This window comes from Octodon degus, unplaced genomic scaffold, assembly GCF_000260255.1.
Source record: "Octodon degus isolate 3935 unplaced genomic scaffold, OctDeg1.0 scaffold00061, whole genome shotgun sequence".
Lineage (NCBI taxonomy): Eukaryota > Metazoa > Chordata > Mammalia > Rodentia > Octodontidae > Octodon > Octodon degus.
The window spans coordinates 4997121-5021799 of NW_004524637.1; positions in this window are offsets into that span (position 1 = coordinate 4997121).

A 24679-nucleotide genomic window follows, 5' to 3' on the forward strand; every position below is an offset into this window, starting at 1 on the left:
GGAAGAAGCCAGTGGAGGCGCAGATTCTCCAAGGCACTGGTTCCACAGAACCATCATTATTTAGTTTCTCAATTCCTTGGGAAACTCATAAGGCTGCTTTGACTTGACCTGACCCAGAGCTTGGAAATATTTTAAGAAAATGATCATATTATGGACAGAACAGTGTACAATATTTGTAATCATAACTATTAAAGAACTGGTTTTCAGAATATATGAATAATTGATAGACTTCAACAATGAAAAGCCAACCTAAGGCGGAATGGCCAAAAGATTTAAAAATATTTATCCCAAAGAGGATATCCACAGTTTGAACTCATTAAGAGATGCTTATCTCTTTAATCATTAGAGAAATGTAAAGTCAAATCACATGAAACCTCACTTCAAGCATGTTAGAATGTCACAATCAAAACAAATATGTAAGGAACAAGTGTTACGTGGGTGTGAGAGAAATTAGAATCAACGTACCTTACGGATAAGGCTGGCAAACGTGGGGGCTATCAACATACATCCACACAACACTGGTGATTAATGTTTATAAAGTCATTAATCATAACCTTGTAGACACAAGGCAAGATCCCATTAACTGACGCATGTACAAGCCACAATACATCCACGCATCGTGGCATTATTCAGTAACAAATGATGAGCTACTGGGGCATGTCTGAGCCCAGATGAATCTTGAAAACATGATATTGAGTGAAATAAGCCACACGCAAAGCAAATGCATACTTACACAACGCTGCCTCTTGTGGCTCAGCCCAGGTTAGCACGGGAAGTTACCATGAGCAGTCTGGGGTTCTTTTTGTGGTTTTGAAAAACACCTAGCATGTGACAGTGTTAACGTTTGTCAAATTTTGTGGTTACCCCAAAACCTGGTGAATTCTACACCTTATACAGATGGCTTTCATGGAATGTGAGTTACAACCTAAAATAATAGTAATATTTAATAAATGATTGCATAAATATAAAAATGTGGAGCTACTGTGTAGCTGCTTCTGGAGAGTCAGCAATTTAACTAGAGATGACCAAAGTCACTGGTTTAAAGTGGCTCAAACAGAAGTTGAGGCAGATTCTGTCAGGTGACTGTAAGAACAGCCAGCTGGGAAGGGACGTCATTCAGAACACAGGTGTGGGATTCCATCACCTCAGGCAAGGGAGAGCTTTGTGAAGAGCACATCAAGGAGGCAGGATGCTAATAGCAACAAGTGAAAGTGTCAGTTCACCAGAACTTTTGGCGTCAGAACCACAGCAAGCATTCAGAAGCTGTCCAGAGACCTGAAGAAGTTATGTATTGGGGGAAGAACAAAACAAAAAATGAAAAAAACCCAGTTTGTCAGATGAGATCGTGTGCAGTCAGGTACTGACTTTGATCATATCACGTTGTACAGTGATTCATGCTTCAGCACTGTAGGAAACAATACAGCAGTCAGCTCACAGTTAGTGGCTGCTCCTAGCTGGGTGTCAAATCTGGGAAGGCAGATCAGCCAGGAACTTAACAGAGATACCGTGGAAGAGATAGTGGGGATGCTGATAAAACCACAATTACCTCAGGAGACTCTGCCTCTCCAGGGTTGTCTTCTGAGGAGTGAAACCAGAAACCACATACTTTAGGGGACATAACCTATACTAAAACAGAAGTTGAGTGACTGAAAATAAAGCACAAAGTTCCTCCAGGAGAGGCAGGGCTAATATTTTTTTTCCTTTTTGGTACTGGGGATTGAACTGAGAACCTTGCTATTGCCAGGCAGCTGTTTATGCTGCTGAGCTATATCCTCTGCAATATCTTAATTTTTACTGCACATTATTTGCAATGCCAATTTCTCAACAAAACTATTAAAATATACAAATAAAATGAAAGTGTGATCCACGTAGAAACCGAAAATAATTCTAGTAGGACTGTCATGGATGGGCTTTGCATCGCGTGTGCCGTGAACAAACTTCCAGGATGTTATTAGAAGCAAGTCCAAGGAGCTAAAGAAAACCAGGCTGGAAAAAATAAACAAAAATGAAGGTGATGACAATACTTCATCAAATAGGTTATATCAATAGAAGAATCAAATAATAAAAAGCTAAGAAATGAAATCTCGAGCTGAAAAGTACAATAATCAATGTACAAATTCAGGACAACGGCTCAGCAGAACAGATTAGAAGATGCAGACACAGTTACCAGCACAGTCAACCACCTTATGTTAGAGAAAAGGGCCAAACATGTTCACTGGAAGAAAGTGTCTTTAATAAGTGTTGCTGGAAAAACTGCCATCCCACATGCCAAATTCTAAAGCTAGATCCAGGTCTAACACTATGCACTAAACTAAAGCCAAAATGGATCAAAGAACTAAACATTAAAACAGAAACACTAAGTCTACTGGAAGAAAAGGTAGATAGAATTTTTGAAGACGTAGGAGTAGGTAGAGAGTTCATGAACAAAACCCAAACTGCTTGGGAAATACTTCAAAGAATCACCAACTGGGCTCTCATCTTATTGAAAAGATTCTGTACATTAAAAGAAATCACCAACAGAATAAAAAGAAAAACCCACAAATTAGGAAAAAAATCTTAAACAGTAGTCACTCAGATAAAGAACTTCCATCTAAACTAAATTTAAAAAATAAAAATAAGGCTTCCCCAATTCAAAGACTCACTCCAAAAATGGGCATTTGAGATAAATACATACTTCGCAGAGGAATAAATATAATGGGAAAAAAATGCAAAACTGTTCAACAGCACTGGTCATTCAAGAAATGCAAGTTAAAACAGCACTGAGGCAAACCCAAAACAAAACAAAATGAAAAACTAAAATTTCCAGTGCTGTACAGATAAGAATAAGCACTTGCCTGGCAAGTGCAAGTTCCTGAGTTCAATCCCCAACACAGAAAAAAAGACAAAAAAAAAAAAAAAAAAAAAAAAAAAAAAAAAAAAAAGAAAGAAAAACCAGCACTGAGATTCCATCTCATCCCAGAAAGAATGGCTATCCCAAAGAAATCAACTAATAACAAATTCTGGGGAGGCTGGGGTGGGGGGGGGGAAGAAATCCTTCTCTACTCTTGGTGGGAGTGTAGACTGGTACAGCCTCTCTGGAAATTAGTGTGGAGACTCCTCAAAAATCTAGATATGGAAGTCCCTTTCAATTCAGTTATTCCTCTTCTACATATTTTTCCAAATAAACTGAAAGCATCACACCACAGTGATCTATGTGTGTCCATGTTTCCAGCAGCACAATTTTTCATAACTAAATTTTGGAAACAACCCAAATACCCATCAACTGAGGAATGAATAAAAAAGAAGTGGGATTTTTATATAATGGAGGATTATTCACCTAGAAAGAAGGACAAACTTGAGGCTTTATAGGTAAACAGATGCAGCTAGTGGCTGTACTCATAAGTGAAATAAATCAAACCCACATGTTTAAATATTATATTGTTTCCCTAGTATAAGAATCTGAAAGCATAAATAAAATCTGAAAATTATAATAGATACATAAAAAGAGAAAGAAACTAGTCAAAAAGACTGAATAATTGGGATGAAGGAAATGAAAACAGAAAGAAAAAAGGAAGGTGGATGATTTCTAAGGTGATTGTATTAATCTCTATCATTTTTTGAAGGTAGCACTTAATGCTTCAAATTTTTAGTTTGATCAACTTTACATGCTTATTTCTGGTGATTTGATCAACTCCACTGAAGACAACAGTGTGCAATATAACAACCATTGTGGAACACCTATCGTCTCGGTTTTTTGAAGTTGCGTGTCATTTCTAATGTCTTATCTATTATTTTTTGTCCTTCTTAAAATAAAAAGAAATAAAAGAATGGCTCACCAGTAGGTTTAATGTATCAGAAAAGTATAATCCACTACTTAAACATTGGTAAGACTATGCATCCAGAAAAATAGAGAAATAATGAAGAAAATAAGCAGAAATTCACATAAAGATGAGATAACATCTCAAGTACAAATTTATGCAAAACTGGAAGGCCAGAAAAAGAGAAGAAATGAGCAGAAAAATCATTCTAAGCCAGAGTCATCAGATACTTCCTAAATCTGTTAAAAGTATTAATCTTCACATTCACTATTCCCAAGGAACTAAAATAGATTGAGCAACAAAGAAATCTGCATTCACCCATATAGTTAAAATATTAAAACATTTAAAGAGAAACACTTAAAATCAAGAAAAGTGATGTAATACATACACTACAGCCTCATTTTAAAATTCATGTACTTATTTGCTTTAAATGCACACACAGCATTTTACATTGTCACTGTGACCCATATCAATTTTGTCCCCTCCTTACATGTAAGCTGGAAAATGCATCTAAAATATTAAAGAATGTATTGCTTCACACAGTAATTTCTGTGATAAATACACATGATGACCAATTACATTTTTCAAAAATACAATATGTAGGGGCTGGAGAGATGGCTCAGTGATCTAAAGCACCTACTTGGAACAAGGTTGGCAAAGTACAGGGACCGCGGTTCGATCCCCCAGCACCACATGCCAGCCAGCCTGGCCCCCAGGTGGGCTGAGCTGGCCACACACACACACACACACACACACACACACACTAAATAAATAAATGTTTAAAAAATACAATATGTAATCTTTACTTATAGTCATCACATTGTGATATAAAATTTATTCTTCATAAGTGTAATAATGCATGTGTTGATCAATCTCTCCCCATCCTGCTTTCCCCAAAAGGCCGAAGAGTGGGATGGCACAGCAAAAAGGCTGAAGAAAAAAAAACACTGTCAACCAAAAATCTTATCTCCAGCAACACTGTCTCTAAGATGAACCTGAATCATTTTTCTTAATTAAACAGAAGCAGAGCAATTTGCTTTCAGAAAGCCCTATAAGTATTTCTAAAAGAAACTTTTCAGACTCAAAGAAGTGACATCAGACATTAATTTACATCTGAAATAAAGTGTACAGGTAGAATTAATTTGTAAGTAATTATGAAGGTATTATTTTATATTTCTTGTCTTTTATTCTCTTACTTCTTGGAAAAGCAATTACATAAAATTGTATGTGTGTTATTGTACATTGGCTTATAAGATAGAGAATATATTTGAAAATTATCCACAGAAAAGCGAGTGGGAAGAAAATTGAGAGCAAGGAAATAACACTCACATATAAAGAAATAAAGATGAATAATAACTACAAAATACATTTACTATAAAAAACTATAATGCACATTTAATTTTCCTTTTTTAACTTCTGAAAAAGGCAATTACATAAGCAGTGTCTACATCAATGTATTACTGGATTTGTGGCTTATGTAGATGAACAGCAAAATTAACATGAGCAAGGACTGAGAGAGAATAGAGCTGCCCAAGAGTAAAGCCTTTATATATACCTGAAATTAAATTAGCATATCTCACCGAGATCCTGATAAGTTAAACTGGACAAGTCGCAGAACAATGAGTGAAAATTAAAAATAGGTTTAAAAAATTATAATATGTAGTTAAATTAATTCGATGGATGAATATTCACTTAAGAAAAAATATTAAGTGGTGCTCATGTAATGAACAAGAATTATGAAAAGACAAATAGAGAAACAAGTAGTTCATGAGATATACAGAAAACAAACAGTAAAAATGACAGACATTAATACAACTATGTTAATATTAAATGTGTGTATATAAAGAGTAAAAAGTCTCAGATTGACCCATTGGATTTAAAACATGATCTAAATGAATTCTAATGTGGGACAAATACTTTTGATTCAAATATGGAAATATAATGAAAATAAAGGGATAAAAATATATTAAGCACACAGTAAATATGCATGAGAATATATCTATGGTAGATGCAACATAATATCTTAAGTTAAAACAACCCAAATTTCCACAAACTAATCAATAAATTTTATGTAGCCTGTTTATATAATAATGCTATTATTAAGCACTGCATCAACTGAAATCAGCAATGAAGAGAAGACAATCACAGCATAGCATACATTGTACAATTCTATTTCCAAGGAATAGTCACAAGTAGTGAAGAGAAATTCCTGCTTTCCAAGGGCTAAGTGGGACAGAGGAAAATGCCGAGTGACTTCTAAGATGGGTAAATTTTCCTCTTAGTATAATAAAATATTAAAACAAATAGATTGATATTGACATAACGCTAATCATATAGTTGTAAGACTTTGATTTGTACATGTAAAGTCAATGATCTGTCTGACCTATGAACAACTCCAGAATAAAGATAAAAACAGGCCATCTAAGAGATTTTTAGAGCAATTAGACAAGAGAGAGAAATAAAAGGAATAAGGATTGGAAAAGAAGTGAAATTATCATTATTTGCAGATGACAAGAATCTCTACATAGAGATCGCCTAAAACTCCACCAATAGCCTTGTAGATTTAATCACCAAATTCAATAACAAAGCAAGATACAAAATCAACACACAAAAATCAGTAACACTTTTGCACACCATAAATGAACACACTGAGAGAGAAATTATGGAAATCATACCTTTCACAATAACATAAAAAAGAAAGAAATACTCAGAGACTGGAAAAGATTTGAGAAAATAGAAAAATATTGTAGGTCCTTGAATAAGAAGAACCAACATTGTGAAAATGCCCATATTCCCAAAATTGTTACACAGATTCAATACAGTCCAAATTAAAATACCATTAGTATACTTCACAGAGCTAGAGAAAACTTTCCTCAAATTTATTTGGAACCACAAGAGATACAGACTATTACAGCAACCCTGGTAAACAAAGGAAAGGCAGGAGGTATCACAATCCCTGATGTGAAATTATACTTTAAAACTACTGTGATACAATCAGCATGGTACTGGAATAGAGACAGTCCTGAGGATCAATGGAACAGATTAGAAGATACAGACATAATTGCAAACACACTCAACCACCTTATCTTTGATAAAGGGACCAAAAATGTTCACTGGAAGAAAGATAGCCTCTTTAACAAATGGTGCTGGAAAAACTGGCTTTTCGTATGCTGAAGGTTGAAACTAGACCTATGAAGAAAACTACAGACAAAATGGATCAAAGATTGAAATATTAAAACAGAAACACTAAATTTTCTGGAGGAAAATGTAGGTAGACATCTTAAAGACATAGGGATAGGTAGAGAGTTCATGAAAAAAAATTGCACAGGAAATACTTCAAAGAACCAACAACCTGGATCTCAATTTTTTTGAAGCTTCTGCACTTCAAAATAAATCTCCAACAGACAAAAAGAAAACTTACAAACTGTGAAAAAATTATAGCCAAATATCTGTCCACCAAAGGACTTCTATCTAGAACATATAAAGAATTAAAGGGTCAGCTAAATAGCTCAGTGGATTAAAGTGACTGCTTAGGCAGATGCAACAGCCAGGGTTTGATCCCTGGAGGTGTGCTGTGTCAGCCCTGCCCCTAGGGCCTGCTGAGACAGCCATTGAGACTGGGCCTGGTGGTACGCGCCTGTAATCCCAGCTCTTGGGAGGCTGAACACAGGCGGATCACTAGGAGTGCGATCTATGTAGTGAGACTTGTAGATCCATATTAAAATACAAAAAAAGAACAAAAACAGTAACAAAAAAGAATTTAAAAAGCCTCCCCAGCTTAAAAAACCCAATCCAAAAATGGGCATCTTAGATGAATGTACACTCTTCAGGTGAAGAAATACAAATGGCAAGTAAATACATGAAAAAAAATGTTCAACATCATTGGTCATTAGAGAAATGCCAGTGGATATTCCATCTCATCCCAGAAAGAATGGCAAACATCCAGAAATCAGCCAATAACAAATGCTGGAGAGGCTGCAGAGGCAAAGGTATCCTTTTCAACTATTGGTGGGTGTGTAGATTAGTACAATGACTGTGGAAATTCCTTAAAATGGCAGAAGAATTTTTTTTTTCTCTGAATGCCTTCAGGGCAGGTTTGGCTGGTTTGAGTTCTGGGGATTGAACCACAAAAGCCTGAGCCTGAGTGCTTTATTGAAGCAGCCACTTAAAGAACTGAGCTAAGGGGCGGGCCGACAGAAATTCCTTAAAAAGATAGAATTGGAGATCCCATTTAAGCCAGCTATTCTCCTGCTGGGTATTTTTGCAGAAGAGCTGAAAACCTCATACCTCAGTGATATATGTGCATCATGTTTATAGCAACACAATTTGTCATAGCTAAATCTTGGAAACAACCCAGATGCCCATCAACTGAAGAATGGATAAAGAAGATGTGGTACATTTACATAATGGAGTATTATTCAGCTATAAAGCAGGATACATTTGGGTGTTTTCTTGGTTAATGGATGCAACTAGAGAACACACTCTTCAGTGAAATAAATCAGACCCACATATACAATCATATTGTCTCCTTATTGTGAGAACCTGAGAGAGAAAAATGGAATATGAAGGATAAAATAGATACTGGGTTAAGAAAATGAACTTATTCAAAGGGAAAGAGTTACTGAGTTGAGCAGAAAGACAGGAGAGAGTGTAGGGAAAAGATATTTATCTAGGTATGTAAGCAGGATGTTTGGACACCTGTACCATACATTTCTGCTGGTCTATGGAAAGAAGTAAATAATACTTAATTTGTTTTGTCTCTTTTTTCAATTATTTGTACTTTTTCTCTTCTTAATTTCTTATACATTTCTTCTTTCTTCTTCCAATTTCACATGCATATAACTAGTAATATGAATAACTGGTTGGAAGACAAAACTGTATTACAACAATGCTATGAATTTAATGCTAATTTGTTAAGTGAAATTCTGTATTACTTGCCATTTTTTTCTGTTTTTAATTTTAATTTGTACTCTGGTTTAAAAAGATAAAAAGCAAACACATGATTAAAAAACTACATAAATGGAAAAACAATTTCATTTCAGAGAGAAATAGGGATGTTAATTCATCCCTTCCTTTTCTATAAATGTTGCAATTGAAAGCAAAATATCTGCCCATTATTCTGTGGGTATAGAAAAACATATATCTTAGGTTATATGGACAAATAAAAGATGTAGAATATCCTGTAAAACAAAGACTCTGAATAAAGACACAGTAGAACAAGAAATAATGTTAAGAATCACCATGTGGAATCGTCAAATTAAAAAAAAAACTTCTTGCGCATACAACAACAGAGTGAAAGGATATCCTAGAAAATGAGAAAAAATTACTAGGTACATTTCAAAGCACTAATATCTAGAATATAGAAAGAACTAAAAAAATTAGACTCCTCCAATTTAAAGATGAAATTAAAATTGGTGTCTTGAACAAACAGACTTTTTTTTTTGCAGAACTGGGGATTGAACTCAGGCCCTTGTGCTTGCCAGGGAAGTACTTATTCTACTGAGCCATCTCCCCAGCCCCAAACAGACACTTCTTAGAAGAAGAAATACAAACAGCCAGTGAAGATAACGTTCGATGTTGCTAGCCATCTGGGAAATGCAAATTCAAACAGCGCTGAGATTCACCTCACTCCAGAGAGAGAGAATGGCTGCCATGAAGAAGTCAAACAATAGCAAACACCAGTGAGGCTGCAAGGTGAAGGCAGCACTCCTCCACTGTGGTAGGATTGCAAATGGACACACCACAAAGGAAGTTACCAGGGAGATTTATAATGAAAGTGAAGTTAGTCATTCCATTTGATTTAGCTATTTTCCTTCTAGGTATCCACCCAAAAGAGTTAAAGACAACTTAGCACTGTAATGTGTGCATCTCCCATATTTGTAGCAGCAAAATTCATAACAGCAAAATCTTGGAAACAGCCTATATGTCCACCAACTTATAAATGAATAAGGAAAATGTGGTGTTTATATGCAATGGAATACTTCTCTACTTTAAAAAAGGATAATCTTGAGTCATTTGGTGGAAAGTAGATCAATCTTCATGTCATAATGTTAAGCAAAGCAAGTCAGATGCACAAGCCTAAATATTGCATGATTTCTTTCACGTGAAACAACATACGGAGTCCATCAAAACTATATACACACTACAACAGTTTGCTGCATTAAGAGTGTCTGGAAGCCAATGGCAGCCACTCCGAGAACCTGTTGCAATTGTGGTGGACAAAGGTAACTTGTATTCATCTCCTGTCTCAATATACTTAATATAAAATATTGGTGCAAGGTTTTATTTTCTTGATGTACACATTTTTTGGCAGACTATGCATCTACAATATTTGCAAGAAAAGACATATAATGGAGAGAAAGAGGGAAAATGTATTGTAATTCAGTGTAGAAAAGGCAACTGAACATGTCCCTTACTTTGTATAGCTGTCTTACGTGTTTTATATGTTTTTTCATCTATTAGTCTGGTTTTAAATTCTGTATATGATAATTAACTGTAAAAGATAAATAGATTAACTTGACCTTGGTGAAATAAAAGTGGAGTGGAGGGAATGGTAAGAAAGACTTGAAATGTGTTATGGATATTCACAAATTCCCTACAGTAATATAGTCATTATGTACTGCAAACCTGTACTGATAAGAATTTAAAAATATATGCACACAGATGTTATGTACTTAGAGTAACCCAAATACATCATGGTCCTAAATGTAAAATTGAAAGGTATAAAAACTGTAGACTGTAATATAAAACAAAAATTGACTTTGGGGATGGTGATGGTATTAGGTATGATACTAAATACATCATCCTGAAAGGTGTGATAACCTGCATTTCCTTAAAATTAAAACAAACAAACTTACTCTGCAAAAGGCAAGGCCAGAGCAATAAAGAGATAAATAACAAACACAAAAGTATTAGAAAGTGAAAATAATAGAAAGTGAAACAAGGCGTTTAACAAGTATCCCACTGAAGACAATGTAAATGTGGCTCTCCCTGCATCATGAGACTAGGCCAAAAGTGAAACACCACCCACACAGTAGGACCCTGCCACCAGTGACACACAACCCACACAGTAGGACCCTGTCACCAGTGACACACCACCCACACAGTAGGACCCTGCCACCAGTGACACACCACCCACACAGTAGGACCCTGCATAGTGTGTACAGACGGACAGCTGAGACTAATGAGATGGAAAAGTCCAAAATACGAGCCAGCAAGTGTTGAGTTAGGTAAATGAGCATTGTGATCAGAGACAAAGAAATACGGAATAGAAGCAGGCAGATGGGAAGGCCCCCTCTTATTTTTTATGTAATTTTATCTTTCTTTTATTCTTTTGCTTTTTTTTCCATTATTTTTTCTTTACCATTTTTCTTTTATCTTTCTTTTTTCTTTTGTGTATTTTAGGGAAGGGTCTACAGGGTGTTCGGGGTCTCACTACTAGATTGGACTCCTAGCGATCCACCTGTCTACAGCCTTCCAAGAGCTGGGATTATAGGCACGCGCCACCATGCCCAGGCTCAGTCGCTCTCTCAGCATGACCTGGGGGTGGGGCCGGCACGGCAGGCCACTGATTGACCACCTGGCCCCTATACCTGCTTGAGGTACATTGATCCACTTAGCTATTTGGCTGGCCCCTTCTTTTTCTTTTATATCTTTTCTAAAGTCTGGGGAGAACCTCACACACAGAAAATTAATCACATCCTCCATATGCAGAGATCAAGTTCAGATAATCCTTTGAATAATTCTTCATTTTTAAAATTTTCTTCCCTCTGCTCTAGTTTTCCAAACTTTATATGGTTATTCTTTGTCCTCCAGCTTTGCTTCTGCTTCTTTCCCAATTATCTTTGTTTTATATATTGTCCTTCCTAAAGTTCCCCAACCCAGGGTAAAATCCACCTTACCACAGAGAAACACTTTGCATACAAACTCCTAATTTCTGATTTGTTCTGTTACATAACTATAGACTTCGCTCCTATGGTCTGAAGTACAAAATCAATAGTTACCATGTCAGTTTCTAGATTATGCTTGATGTTATTGTTACTACTTAAATTACTTTAGCCAGGATGTCATATCTGCTGTAATCAGTTGTTCTCTCTTCTGTAACAAAACTAGAGAGCTGTGGGAAACAACCTCATCACAGGCCTACACCAAAGGACTGTAGACTCAGCTAAACAGACACAAAAGCTCTACTGTATGACTCATGATAGATCTCTGAGGACAAGGTTCAGGGAAAAAAAGAAGAGGTTTTACCTGGTTGCAAGTTGTTGGCACAGAATAATCCTGTTTGTTTTCTCAGAATTGTCTTAAGATACTGGAGGAAGAACTCTTTAAACACTTAAAATAATTGCAGAATGTGACTGATCATGATCTCGTGATTTAGAGGGCTTCTTGTGCATTGTCCTTTGTCAATCATTGGTACTTTATAAGCTTTACAATAAATATGCTGAGCATGTTCAGTTCAGGGCTCAGACAGAGAAGACTTCTGAAAACCCTTTGTCCCATTGTGTATAGCCTTGCTGTCATTTGTCTCACTGCTTCAATTTATCTGCAACAAAAGTCCACCCTTAATTAATTGGAAAGGCATAATCATGGAACAGACATAAACCAAGAATCTCCTACACACAGGAGATATCCCTTAAGAACAGATTTCTACAGCCTTTTTACCAAGATGGCACTGAAGGTGAAGAAGGAAGCCCCTGTCCCTTCCAAAGCAAATCAAAAGCTTTGAAGGCCAAGAAGGCCATGGTGAAAGGTATGCATAACCACAAAATGAAGAAGATCTGAACGTTGCCCACCTTCTGCTGTCCCAACACACTGCGGCTCCAGAGGCAGTACAAATAGTACCTCCTGGAAAAGCAAGTTTGACCACTATGCCATCATCAAGTGCCCCCTGACCACAGAGTCAGCCATGAAAAAGACTGAGAACAATAACAGACCCATGTTCATTGTGGATGTCAAAGCCAACAAGCACCAAATCAAATGAGATGTAAAGAAGCTCTATGACATCAATGCTGCCGAGGTCAATACCCTAATCAGGCCTGATAGAGAGAAGAAGGCATATGTTCGAGTGGCTCTCAATAATGATGCACTGGATGTTGCCAACAAAATTGGGATCATCTAAACTGAGTCCCGCTGGCTAATTCTAAATATATACTTTTTCCCAGAAAAAAGAACAGATTTCTAGAAAAGCTTTGAAATCAATGATATAGCTATCTACTATAAACACTCACAAGAATCATCACAGTAAACAAAATAAAAAAATTGGAATAGAAAATGATAGGAGAAGAAGCAAAATTAAATCTGAGACCTCCAGACCACCCAGAAAAAGTTCAGTAGACATCAAAACATAAGAAAGAGGAAGACACACAGATTAACTTTATTAAATGATAATAAAGAAAAGAAATAAATCCATGAGGATATAGATGAAATCAGATAAGAAATAACATCTCACATCAAAAAGAAACAATTGATTAGCATATCTAAAGAGCACATAGGTGAAAGAGGAGCACAGGAAAATGATACAAATCCTGAGCAAATCATACAGGCTAGAATTAGAAAGAAAAAAAGAAAGATTCAAAGAAATATCTGGGAAATTAAAAATTCCATTGAAAGCTAGCGAAACCACTTAAAATTCAAGGTAGACTTTCATACCTGGAAGAAGATGATAGTGTTCATGAAGGGAAAGATTTCTTTAAAGTAACAATGGCTAACAAAATAATTCAACAGCTGTGAGATGATTAAAAAGCAATGTAATACTGATAGGTGTCAATGAAAAAGCAGGCGTCAACACCAATGACATAAGAAGACATTTCACAGACGTAATAGCAGAAAACTTCCCAAGCATGGCCAAAGAATCTGGCATGCAAATAAGTGAGGAATACAGAACTCCAACTAGTTTTAATAAAAAAAAAATGTATACCCAGAAATATAATAATCAAAACCCCTGAAATTCACCCAAAAAAGCAGAATATTAAGAGATGTTAGAGAAAAGAAAGAGATTACTTATAGAATCACCATTAGAATCACAGCTGATTTTTCAGCACAAACCCTCAAATCAAGAGCAGATTGTAGAGAAGTATTTCAAATCCTGAAATAAAAATAAACTTCCAAACCAGATTTAAGTACCCTACAAAACTATGTTTCAAAATGAATGGAGAAATAAGATATTTCCATGCCAAATTACAACTGAAGAAATTCATGATCACCAAACCAACCCTAAAGAGTACTCAAAGATATTCTACATAGAGATAAAAATCACAAGCCCAATAACAACAGCAGAAAATAACCACAAGGCAGGGCAAGCAATTAAACAGAGGGGTAAAAGCCACAGACCCAACAAAAGGAAAATAACCTGACAAAGATCAGCCAATACATATCAGTTAAAACAACCAATGTAAATGATCTCAACTCACCCATCAAAGAATCAGACTGGCAGAATAGACCAAAAAACAAGATCCAACAATATTCTGTGTATGAGAAACATAAACTTAAAAACAAACTCGACTAAAAATCAAAGGAATGAAAAACAATACTTCATACAATAGGAAGCCAGACAAAATAGGACTAGCTCTTTTGTTTGCAGTTTGAGAGTCAAGTCAAGAATAATCAAAAGAGATGAAGAACATCATTGCATACTTGTTAGGTGAAAAATTCAAGAGGAAGAGATAACAATCGTAAATATTTATGAACCAAATATAGGAGCACCCAACCATACAAGAGAAATATTAACAGACACAAAAGTCAAATAAGAAATAACACAATTGTAAAAGAGACCTTAATAGTCCATTGTCACAAAGAGATCAACTAGACCAAAAATCAGCAAATAAATAATAGAACTGAACCAGACCTATGAACAAATGGACTTAGTAGATGTTTACAAAGTGTTCCACCCAACATCAGAATGCATATTCTTCTCAGCACTTGAGATGTTCTTTAAATTCTATCATATGCTAGCCCACAGAATATACTTACGTAAATACAAAGAAACTGAAATTATCTCATGTATATTATCTGACCATAGTTCAATAGAGTTGGAAATGAGAAGAGGAACTGCAAAAACAGCCCATAAACACATGGAAAATAACACACTCCTGTGCAACCAGTGCGTCACAGATAAAATTAAAGACGAAATTAAATAACATCTACCATTAAATGAGAAAGCAAATACAACATATCAGAAATTATGAGATAACCTAAAGGCAGTTGTCAGAAGGAAATGTAGAGGGGTGAATGCTCACATCAAGAAATCAGAATGAGTACAAAGAAACAACCTAATTCTGGACGTCAAAGTTCTAAAAAAAAGAGAAGGTCGAACCCAAAGCCCATAGCAGGCAGAAAATATAAAGATCAGAACAGAAATTAATGCCATGGAGACTAAGAAAACGATACAAAGAATTAATGAATTAAAAAGTTAGTTCTTTCAAAAAGAATAAATAAAATTGATAATGGTCTAGTGAACCTTATTAAGAAAAAGAAAGAAAAATTCAAATTCATGCAAGAGGAATGAAAAGGGGGAGATTACTATGAATCCTATAGAAATTCAGACTGTCAATACCTACTGTTATGGTGTGCGTCTAGCTGTCCCCCTAAAGCCTCATGTAAGTTATGGAGCAGATGCGGCTGGAGGAACAGGGCGTGGTTTGAGGGGCGGGGCCAGAAGGGCAGGTCAGAGGACCAGGGCGGGGCCCAAAGGGAGGGGCCAGACACCAGGGCGGGCCTGATGGGCGGGACCTGATGGGCGGGACCTGATGGGCGGGGCCTGATGGGCGGGCCTGATGGGCGGGGCCAGAGAGGCATGAACCCTTAAACCGGCTAGCCTGTGCTTTCTCAGAGATGTGGGGAGGGTCATCCTGGACACAGCAGTGCCCAGCCTCTGCTCCAGTGTCTTGAAACCTCCAGTAACTGTGAGCTGAATAAACCTTTCCTTCCCTCATTTTGAATGTCAGGTATTTGTCCCAGCAATGAGGAACAAGTAACTAACACACCTACTTTGAAAATCTTTAGTCTTACAGAATGGAAAACACAGAAAAGATGGACAGATCATAGAAATACATGAATTACCCAAGCTGAATCAAGAAGGTATAAAAATTCTGAATAATCCAATATGAATTAATGAAAATCAAAGTGTAATTAAAAATTTACCAATAAAGAAATACCCTGGTCTTGGTGGTTTCACAGCTGAATTCTATAAGAAACTTAGAGAACATTTAATGACAATATTTTTCAAATTCTTGAATGAATTTTAAAGGGAAGCAAAACTCCCTAGCGAATTCCTGGAGCTAAGTTTTAGCCTTATACCTAAACCAGCAAAATAATCAACCAAAAAGAAAACTATAGACTAATCTCCCTAATGAACATATATACAAAAGTCCTCAAAAAATACTAGCAAACAGAATGCAGCAGATCATGAAGAAGGTTGTATACTATGGCCAAGTAGGATTTGTCTCAGAGATGCAGGGATGGTTTAGTATATGCAAATCAATAAATTCAATGCACCATATCAGCAGAGTAAAAGAAAAAATTGCACGATCATCCCCATAGATACACAAAACACTTTTCCTAAGTCCAATGCTCATTCCTAATAAAAGCCCTAAAGAAAATCAGAAGAGATGGCTTTTATCTCAACCTGATAAAAGCCATGTATGACAAACCAACAGCCAGTAATATACCAAATGGACAAAACTGGAAAGTTTTTACTCTAAAAGAAGAAATAAGACAAAGATATCCACTATCACCACTCCTATTCAATATAGTTCTGGAAACATTAGCCAAAGCAAGTAGGCAAGGAAAAAAAAAAACACAGAATAGGAAAAGAAGAAGTTAAATTCTCATTATTCACACATGAAATGATACTCTACATAGAAGACCATAAACATGTCACCAAAAGACTTCCAGATTTAATAAACAAATTCAGGAATGTAGTGGGATACAAAGTCAATACTCAAAAATCAATAGTATTCCTGTACACAAACAACAAACTCACTGAGAGAGAAACTAGGGAAACCACACTCTTCACAGTAGCATCCTACTATATGCAAAAAGTGGGAAAATGAAGTAAAAGATCTATGCATTAAAAACTACAGTCCTTTAAAAATGAGTTCAAAGAGGATAATCCATAAATCTGAACCAACATTGTGAGAATGGTCATGTTTCCATAACCATTATCAAGGTAGAAGGCATCATGATCCATGACTTAAAATTATATTACAAAGCTACTGTGACAAAATCAGCATGGTACTGGTGAAAAATAGACCTGAGGATCAGTGTCTCATTAAAAAATACAGACACGCCTACAAACATAGTCAGTGACTTTATTTTGGACAAAGGGACTAAACATGTTTGCTGGAAGCAACATAGCCTCTTTAATAATGGTGCTTGAAATATCTTTCTGCCAGTTTGCTCTACCTTGCAATAGAAGAGCCCAATATGGACACAATGGTAGGAAACTCTAAGTCCAAACAAACCTCTAAGTTATCTTTCCTGAGTATTTGGTCCCAGCAAAAATGCTGACTACAGATGTATCTTCCAAGAGCTATAGCTATGTCTATAATGTTTTATAGAGACATAGATAGGTGGTCACTGAGTACTTGAGCAGATCAATTAAATTTTAATAATGACATTTAAGTTTTGGCTGCTCAACTGGAGAAAGGATACTCTAAAAGAGATTCTCTGCTTAATAGCAAAGATCCTAACTTTAAAAATTGACCTCCAATAGCAATACTTCCTATAGTTGATACCCTTAATTTTCTGAAAGTTATAGGATCACTAACAAAACAATTTCTATGCCAGAAGCACCATGAAGTACCCCCCACGGTCCTTGAAGTTTCTCTGACCTGATATGTGGCTTTCTCTTTACCCATAGTATCTTTCAGCCTCTCTACATTCTTTTATCATAAAGTTTATGTCATTATTTTGACTTCAGAATTTCTCTCCTATCTATCTATCTATCATCTATCTATCTATCTATATATCTATCTATCTATCTATCTATATTTTAGCCTTTATTTTTGCCTCTTTTGATAAAAATAATGCCTAGTAGTCTAAAATTTATTTTGATACTATATTCTTCCCCCCCAAAAAAATACAGAATCCTCAAATATACACTATGCCTTAAAATGTACTACATGCAATGTTATATTTTGTCAAATATACATATGGTCATTATTTTACTTTGATGAACTTAGAACTAATATAAGATATTAATTCCCTGAAGTTTTAGTTCAACTCTAGATATGAAAATATTTTTTAAAAGTTTAGAATATGATGTTTAAAACTCTAGCTCATAATATCAGAGAATATAAAGGATGAGCCAAAGGCATCTTTTAATACCAGGTAGTAATGAAGTGCTTTAAAAATAAACAGTTGACTAACCTTGCACGTTTATATCTGGTAAACTGAACAACTATTTAGAAGATAGCATAATGCAATATAGCAAACATTGTTGAATTCCTATTACTTTGTTTAGTGAAATTTTGTATTGTTTCTAATCCTGATTTTTTTCTATCAATATTTTGCAATCTTTGAAAAATGAATAACAATGGGCCAGCCAGATATCTCAGTGAATTAAAGTGCCTGCTTAGGTACACACAGGGTTGAGGGATTTGATCTGCAGCCTTCCATGCTGGCCCTGCTGAAAGGGCAACTGAGACTGAGCTTGGTGGCATACTCCTGTAATCTTAGCACTTGGGAGGCTGAAAAATGGGAAGGATCACTAGGACCCTGTACTAAAAAAAAATTTGCAACTGAAATGCTACCACAAACTTTTAAGGGCTGGCCCTTTTCAGTGGACTAAAGTGCCTGCTTAGGCAGAGCACAGTGGCCAGGATTTAATCCCTCACGTGGCTTGCAGTGCTGGCCCCAAGGGCCAGTCCTGCCCACAGGATGGACTGAGACAGAGATTGAGACTGGGAGTGTTGGCACCCACCTGTAATCCCAGCACTTGGGAGGTTGAAAACAGGAGAATCACTGCGAGTCTGATCTATGTAGTGAGACCCTGTAGACCCTGCCCCAAATACAGAAAAAAATGCACAATTGTCAAAAGAAAGGAAAAATCAATTGAAAGAGGTTCTAATAATCCAACCTGTAAAAATTTGAGAACAAAACTAAAAATGAAATCATACTGAATTATAAACCAAAGTCTAAAATGTCATATAAATAAATTGTGAAAGTAGAAAAAAAAACCAGTGGAAGAGAAGTGACACATTTCTTATGTAGAATAATTCTAAATGATCAGTGAGCTTACTGTTCCTTCAAGGTAGGTGCACATAACTTCTCATCCTGAAGCGTAAGGGACACTTAGCAACTTGTTTCCGGACGGGATGTCATGAAAGGGGGGACTGAGGGCATTTTTGCAGTGGAGGGACCTAACAAACCCCACCTATGTGGGGAAGGTTGTTGGAATCATTGAAAGAATGAAAAGGACAAGCTGTCTCTTGTGTGCCTCCCCAAAACTCAGGACAGCAGTCTAATCAAGAAAGAAATGCTCACCGAACCCAAATTTAGGAGAAATCCTGCACGATATTTGGCTCATATTCCATAAAATATCAAGGTTATGAAAAAAACAACAAAACTCTAAGGAACTCTGAGAGCCAGGAGAAGTCTAAGGAGACAAGACTGCTGAATAAAATATCAGGTCCTTGATGGAATCTAGGAGCAGAAAGAACATACTGGTGAAAATAATCATGACGTGGATTCCAGTTAAGGACAGTGGAGTGCCACTAGCCGTGACAAACGTCCATAGGAATGAGTGCTACTAATATTGAAGGTGTGTGTATAGCACAACGGGAGCAAGCTACTATCTGAAAACTATCTTAAACTTGAATATATTTCTGTTCGAGCTGCCTGGGGGATTAGTAAAGGACAGTCCTGCATGTGTCTGGATGAGTCACAAGGCATATCATCAACTACTACCTCTGTTCTCTCACCCCTTCTTCTTAAGAGCTGTTCCCCTGCTGTTTCTGAGCTGCCATGGACCAAGCATCCACCATACCCTTTGCCATGGGTGGCCATGAACTGAACCCCTGGGAACATGAGCTAAAACAAACCATTTCTCTTTTACATTGCAGACATTAGGTATTGTGTTCCAGCAATGGGAGACTGGCTCATCCAGGGCCTTTGGAAGTCCTCAGCAGTGTATATGTGCTACTTCAGATAGGATTAGAGGGCTAGGCTAAGCCACCTTGTTTAGTGGATGTGAGTGTAAGTTCCATGTGCAAACTTAGAATCTATGTCCAGAAACTGCTCAACTCTATGGTCTCATTTTATTGGTTAAGCTGCCAGTGTGATTTCAGGAAGGGCACACTCACCAGCAGTTGTGGTCCTGACTCAAATACCTCCCTGGGGTGGGCAAAGCATTGAGTCACAATTTTCACAGCACTGTTGTATTCACTTCACTCAGTCGCTTCAGATCACTATGTGGGGTCTTGAGTCAAAGTTTTTTGTCAGAATGAGTTTGTAACTTATGATTCATCTTACAATCTTCCTAATGGCTGCTAACCCATTTTTTCAGGCTAACTCTTATGAACACTAGGCTTAACTGTCAATTTGAATCATTTGGGAGTGAGTCATGGCTAAGGAAAACACACCTTTGGGGGTGGCTGCATGGGTCACGGCAGTGCGAGCCCAGGCACTCTACCTGCGCTGGCCTCTTCCTCATCGGTGCTGCTTCCTTGTGTGCTTCCCAGCCATCCTGCACCGTGTGGTCCTGCCGTGTCCTTAGCTAAGCCACGAGGTTTTGTCCTTGGACTCAGCTGACCACAGACTAAGTCGCCTGAAATAACCTTTCCTTCTCCAGGTTGTGGGGGCCAGGTATGAATTTAGAACTAAGTGCCCAGCAATATGGCATCCCAGGATGCCATATCCCGATGGACACAGGGCCTTAGAGAAGACTTGCCCTCTCACACACCGCTCTGTCAGTTGGCTTAAAAGGCTCCATTTCCCTGCCTGAAAGTATCCTCCTGGGAGAACAGTTTGGGAAACATGACTTTGAGAAAATCCAGGCTAAGATTTGGGACACACATCAAGGGCATGTCACAAGCATTGCATAGTAGCAAGCACATCGAGATGGCTGTATTGACGAAGCTACTGAGGCACTTTTCTTCTCATAACCCTTTCAGAGCACACGTATCAATGCTCATAGTTCCCCAAATGGTGTGTAAATGTCAAAATAAACTGATGAATTACAGTTAGTGCCAATATAGTTAATGCCATGGTGAAATGGCATTATTTAATGCTCATAACAATTCTATGAGTCCTATCAACATCACCAGCTTACGGAGAGGAAGTTTTAGCTGTGTGCTGTGGTCTCACATATTAACAGTACTATGGGGATCAAAGCAGGGTATTCTTGACATAACATTTACTCCATAGCTGTCCTTGATTCAAATAAAAGGCAAGCAAATAAAACCCAAACATTAAGCAAAACAGAAACAAAAATAGACCCAAACACGCACAAGAGCTATTCCAGGTAAACTCAGACACTGCGCTTGCCCATAAACATCACTCTTCCTATTCAATTTCCAGATCTGGAAGTCATGAGCAAAGTCCCACCCAGAGAGGAGGAGAGTAGAGAGGAAAAGGATAGGAAAGCTCGTGATAAGGGTAATTTTACTTTTGTTGTTACTTGGCTAATTTACAAAGGGCTATACCCTGTTTTTATCAATGAAGTATAAGTTTCTGGAGAAACTGACTTTGGTAAAAGATCATTTCATGGTTAGAGTCTTGGGCTACAGCGCAGATCCAGCACCCATTCGGGAACGTAGCTGGTTTTGTCAATAAGCCTGAAGGCTGGCCTCTTCCAAGGTCAGTCCTGCAGCCTCTGCTCTTGGACCAAGCCGAAGAAGAGCAGTCACAACTTGGACTGCTGGGTCGGGGTGGTTCAAATTAACACCACTGAGCCCTTGTGACTCCTTTGAGAGAAAAGTTGGTTGTATGGTAACACTATAGGTCTCTGTTACCTGCCTGGGAAGAGCTGATTTATGGGAGGTTTAGCTTTGTTTTTGATGCCGAGGACCAAACGCAGGGATTAAAGCTTGTTAGGCAAGTGTTCCACCACTGAGCCCATCCCCCATCCCTGAAGAACTGATTTAGATAATCTCACTGTGTACACCACTGAGACTGAGATAGTTTTGAAGGTCTCTTCTGGGAGGGTGTTCTAGTGTGCCTTATTCCAGGACATGGATTATAAAAGCAACCACCCAACCCTCATAAGAAAAATATCTACAGTTCTACTGGCACTGGTTTGTCATTACAAGCATTTTATTTTTAAAGTAAAACCCAAAACTGGGCATGGTGGCGCACACCTGTGATCTCAGCGCTGGGGAGGCTGAAATAGGAGGATCACTACAAATCCAAGCTGTGTAGCAAGACCTTGTGCCAAATACATGAATAATTTTTTTAAAAAAGAATTAATTTAAAATACAGTATGAGGTAGGAATCTAGACTTGTTTGTTCTGACATTGTTTGATATTAACAATTGTTTTACAATCCACACTTTTTCTATTGATGTTTCTTAGGCCAGTGTAACAGAGTTTCAGTGATGTCATTTCAGATTTCATTTCAACACCCAACAGAGACATCTTTTTCACAACTTTGCCTATTCTTGTCATTTATTCTCAAAATTTTTCAAGATTATGTTTCAATAGGTAAATAAGTGTTTCTCAACATTCAAATTAAGAAATACTAACCTCTGCCTTCCGATAAGAGTTCATTGCCTTCTACATGGAATGCAAAATCTATACTTTCTCTATCAATGTATGAGTTTAACCCTGACTTAACAACATTTAATACTATCCAGTTTCTGGATTTCTGCTAATCTGATAGTAAAAATAATATTTGTATTTTTCTTATTATGAGTGATAGTAAGAATCTTTTCATATATCCCATTCATCACATACATTACAATATACACACTTAGCAAAGTCTGTGACTATTGTACTATGCTATTCTTCAATTATTAGTACAAAAGTTTCCCAGGATTTTTTTAAAAAATGAAAAAATAGAACACTTTGAGTTATGAGTTGAAAATATTCCCTCAGTTTGTTATTTTTATTTTTACTTTTCTCAGAATTTAGAATGTAACTAAATTATATTCCTTTTATGGCTTCTGAAGATTTAATGAAAAATTTTCTCTGAATTTATAAAAACTCTTATGGTTTCTTTTTATATCTTAATAGCTCATCCTAAAATCTATATTAGTTATGTTTTTAAATTATCCTTCTTGTAGGATTTGCCTTTAAGATGCCACACTGCCAAGTTAGCTATGAAATTGTTCCAAATCTTTTTTTTCTCACTGACACGGTATGCTACCGTGGGTAGATTAAGTACCCTCTTCTCTAGGAGCCTATTCTTTTCTAATTCCTTTGTTCTGTGTATTTATATACAATCCTGCTGTCCTAACTACTGAGGCTTGATAACTCATTTGAACAGCTGGTGGTGTGTCTCTCCTTCACTTCGTTGTTTTCAGGAACTTTTCTGGCTCTTTTTTTCCCTTTATTTTCACATTAATTTTACGACCGATTATTTACTTCTAAATAAATCTGCTTTAAAAATGTCTTAGAATCATAGCAATGTTGAACCATCTTAGGAATAATGACATATTGTTGCTGCTGGAACTTGTGCACTCAGCTCGGGTACACTGTACTCTGCTGTGTCCTATTTCATTTTCTTTTCCATAAAGGTTTATCAGCTACCATAAAGTTCCCTGTTTGGTAATTTATGTTTTTGTGACTCTTGGAAATTAATCATTACTTCTTCCACATTAGAATTTAATTGATTAGATAAATGGCATTGAGTTCTGTGTGTTCTATTATGCCTTGTTACTTTATGGAATTCTCTTTAAATTTATTATATTGTCTGAAAATAATCATATTTTTTATTTTGTTCATTTTTATAGCTTCAATTTCTTTCACTTTACCTTTAGTAAAATGTCAGTCAACGACACTGATATCTTCTTCTTTTTCCATGTAATTAGGAAATCTTGTGCTGTTATCCATGAAGGATAATGCTTGAGATAATTCTGAGAGACATCAATATAAACATATCATGTAGAAACAAATCTGTAGCATGACTACTGAATTCTTAAAATAGCAATTATAACTCTAATTGAAATAGTGATTTGAAATATTAATCTCAGGAAACTGAAACTTCTCACCATACAGTAGAACACGCCTTCCTAGTATTCTGTATGGATTTGTTGCTTCTTTGAGAAACATTGTGGTTTTCTTCACCAAAGGTTTTTATTAAGTTTGTCAGCAACTTTTTTCTCTGGATACCTAATGCTTGCACTTATATCTTCATTTACGTAAACTCTGACCAGGCTCTGACCCTGCTCCAAGGCCTCTCCTTGAGAAAACCTTTCCTCTTTGGTCTGAAGAAGCCTCACGTTGGTGGTTTCCTCCAAGGCCACTGATGGTGCCCTTACACGAGTTGTTTCCTGGCTTCTTTTTGTGTCTCCTGGTGTAAATAAATTCTCTGCATTATTCCAGCTGGCTCATCTGGACAGGGAGTTGAAGACTGTATCTCGCTGTTTCTTGTAGTTTTTAAAAATCATGTTGTTTATGTAGGATACAAAGAATGAGGTTAAATGAGGAGTGAGAAAGTCAACACGTTTGCATCCCTTCTTTGAAAGTGGATAGCTTCTGGGCTTTGGAAGATTAAAGATAAACATCATTTACACAAGATGTCACATCTGCATCTTGTCCTCTGAATACTATGAAGACAGCAATATGCAATGTATTGATTATTGTAACTGTCCCACTAACCTGTTTTGAAACTGTTTCATTGCTATTTTATCTTTTTTTCTCATTAAAATGAATAAAAAATAAACATTTTTAGGGGGAAGTAAATATTGTATGTATGCATAGGTAGCCGTGTGTATAAGTGTA